The sequence below is a fragment of the Trachymyrmex septentrionalis genome, unplaced genomic scaffold, assembly GCF_001594115.1.
Source record: "Trachymyrmex septentrionalis isolate Tsep2-gDNA-1 unplaced genomic scaffold, Tsep1.0 scaffold689, whole genome shotgun sequence".
NCBI classification, from domain to species: domain Eukaryota; kingdom Metazoa; phylum Arthropoda; class Insecta; order Hymenoptera; family Formicidae; genus Trachymyrmex; species Trachymyrmex septentrionalis.
In genome coordinates this window covers 5,875-9,482 of record NW_017305872.1, presented here as the reverse complement: position 1 = coordinate 9,482, position 3,608 = coordinate 5,875, and the positions used below count along the sequence as shown (strand labels likewise).

The 3,608-nt window shown below is 26.2% G+C and overlaps 2 pseudogenes; one reads left to right on the top strand and one right to left on the bottom strand.

The window, feature by feature from the left end:
- The first annotated feature begins 1,267 nt into the window (after positions 1 to 1,267).
- On the top strand, positions 1,268 to 2,571 carry LOC108753311 (annotated as a pseudogene).
- An 81-nt stretch (positions 2,572 to 2,652) lies between these two features.
- Positions 2,653 to 3,608, bottom strand: part of LOC108753307 — a 3,250-nt pseudogene continuing 2,294 nt past the window's right edge.

Genomic DNA, 3,608 nt, shown 5'->3' with positions numbered 1-3,608 from the left:
TTTGCAAAATTTCGATCCGGCAATTTTGATGTTGAAGATGCACCACGTTCTGGAAGGCCAGTTGAAGCTGATGAAGACACAATAAAGGCATTAATTGATGCAAACCGGCGAATAACAACTCGTGAGATCGCTGAGAGATTAAATTTATCGAATTCGACCGTTCATGATCATTTGAAACGCGTCTGATTGAAAATCGTCTTTCATTTTCATAAGAAAAAATGAAATTACTTTCCGAACAATCTAATATAATAATATATATATTATTGATTTCTTTTCTTTTATTAGTATATATTTTTAATATATATATATATAGAAAAACTATAAAATTTAGATTGATAGTAAAGATTATAGGTGGATATAGTTTTACTTTTTGGGGATTTTTAATGATTTATATAGGTTTTTTTATTAAACTGCCTTTGTATATGTTTCATGTTCGATTGCCTAAGGCTCCTGTGTACGGATCTATAATTTTAGCTGGGGTATTATTAGAAATGGGTAATTATGGATTAATTCGTTTTATGGAAGAATTTTATGTAATTAAGGTAAAGTGGATATGTAGTTTTTAGATTAAGAGTCGTAGGAAGAATTCTAGTAGGAATTTTGTGTTTAGTACAAGTAGATATAAAGAGTATAGTTGCTTATTCATCGATTGTACATATGAATTTAATATTAAGAAGATTAATGACTCATTTAAAGGTTGGTATATTAGGAAGATATATAATGGTGATTTCTCATGGATTATGCTCTTCAGGTATATTTTATATTGTAAATTTATATTATAGACGATCTGGAAGACGTCTATTATTTTTTAATAAGGGTAGAGTAGGTAATTTGCCTTCAATTGTTATGTGATGATTTTTATTTTGTATTATAAATTTTTCTTTTCCTTTGTCTTTAAGTTTTATTGGCGAAGCTTTAATGTTAATAAGAATTTTAAAATGAGTTATAGGGATGTTGTTTTATTTAATAATAATTTATTTTTTTAGAAGGTCTTATTCGTTATATTTGTTTTCATATGTTTGTCATGGTAAAAATATTTATTATGAAAATAAAATTTTTAGCTCTAATTTGAAAGAGTATATAGTATTAATTTTTCATTTTTTTCCATTATTATTATTTTTATTAAATATAGTTATTTTTATATAAGTATATATTATATATTAGGATAGATTGTTTTTAGATATTATTTAGGTAGTTTAAGGTATAAAATATTAATTTGTGGGATTAAAGATATTTAAAATTAAGATAGGCAAAATTCTAAATTATTTTTAATATATTAATATTTATATATATATTTATATTATTTATAGTATTTTTTGTAATTAGTTTATGTATACATTATTTAGATTTTATAATAAGAGTAGAATGAATAGTGTATGAGTTAAATTCTATAAATTTAAAATTTGTAATAGTTTTTGATTGAATTTCTTTATTATTTATTAGTTTTATTTTATTGATTTCTTCAATGATTATACTATATAGGTTAGTTTATATAAAAATGGATAAATATTTATCTCGTTTTAATTATTTATTAATATTATTTATTTCATCAATAATATTAATAGTATTGAGACCAAATATTATTAGGATTTTAGTTGGATGGGATGGGTTGGGGATAGTATCTTATTGTTTAATTATTTATTATCAAAATTATAATTCTTATAATTCAGGTATGGTTACGGTATTATGTAATCGAATTGGTGATATTGGTATTTTAATAACTATAAGTATAATGATAGTAGTAGGAAGGTGAGATTTATTTATATTTATTAGAAGAAAAATAGCAATATTATTAATAGTACTCGCTGCTATTACTAAAAGTGCTCAGATTCCATTTTCAGTTTGACTTCCGCTAGCTATAGCAGCCCCGACTCCTGTGTCTGCGTTAGTTCATTCATCGACTTTAGTAACTGCGGGGGTATACTTATTAATTCGTTTTAATAAATTTTTAATAATTTCTGATATTAGGTTTATTTTAATGTTTTTATCTGTAATTACTATGTTTATATCAGGAATTATAGCTAATTTTGAGAATGACTTTAAAAAAATTATTGCTTTATCTACTTTGAGACAATTGGGGTTTATAATGATAATTTTAAGATTAGGATATAGGGTATTAGCTTATTATCATTTATTGGTTCACGCTATTTTTAAGTCTATATTATTTATATCTGCAGGAATTGTAATTCATATAATAAAAAGTAGACAGGATATTCGATTATTAGGAAATTTAAATGAGATATTTCCATTTGTGATAATAAGAATAATAATTTCTAATATGGCATTAATGGGAGTTCCATTTATATCAGGATTTTATAGAAAAGATTTAATTATAGAGATTATTTATATGGAAAATGGAGTTAATGTATTTATATTATTAATAATTGTTATTTCTTTGTTATTAACAGTTTCTTATTCTATACGATTTTTTTATTATTTATTTTTTAATAGAAGAATAAAATTTTATATATGTATATTAAAGAAGATAAATTAATTAATTTATCTATAATAATAATAATTTTAAGGATAATAATAGGGTCTATTTTGAATTGGGTTTTTTATTATGATTGTTATATGAATTTTTATTTATTTTTAATTCTATGGTAAATAGATTTAGGGGCTTGAGCAAATATTAATATATTAAAATCTTCATCAATAAATTGAGATAAATAAAAATAATCAAACTACATCAACAAAATGTTAGTATCATGAGGCTGCTTCTAGGCCAAAGTGATGATAGGATGAAAAATGTATTTTATAAAGTCGGATTAAACAAATTAAAAGAAACATAGTTCCGATAATAACATGAATACCATGAAATCCAGTAGCAATAAAAAAAGTTGACCCATAAATGGAGTCAGCTATAGTAAAAAGAACGTTAATATATTCAAATAAATGAAGGCAGGAAAAATATATTCCTAGTAGAATTGTTAATAATAACCTTTTTTTTCTTTCATTTAAGTTTTTTATAATTAGAGCGTAATGAACCCAAGTTACTGTTAAGCCGGATGAGATTAGGATAATAGTGTGTATTAGAGGGATATCAAAAGGATTGAAAGGGATAATTCCTTTTGAAGATCAGAGTTGACCAATTTCGATATTAGGGGCTAATGATGAGTGAAAATGTTGGATAGTTGCTTGTCCAACCAATTGTGGCGCTCGGTAGATCATCGACATGCGAGTCACGGCCGATTGATTATCGACGAGTTATGTTTATGTTTATTATTTCGTTCGCCGCTAGGCGCGTATTCATGCCCTACCGGCAGGTTCTCCTTCGTCACTAATTGTTCGCGTGTGTGCACGATGAGTCGTCAAGTCCGCATTGACCGAATAACACTTCTTACAATCTTGTTCTAATATTCTTTTATTCCCAACAAATGGTTATGGGCCCAGGACGTTCAGAAATATAAAAGGAAGGAGCATAAGAAGTGGCACTCAGAAAACTACAGAAGCGATATTGAAAGATGAGTCATGCGGACAATAGAAGTGATAACGTAGTCGAGAAGCTGTCCGACAGAAATTACCGGACATGGAAAACCGAAGTAAAATGGCTTCTAAAAGGTAGGGGATTACTAAGTTATGCACTCAGTGAAATCACACAAGGTGAT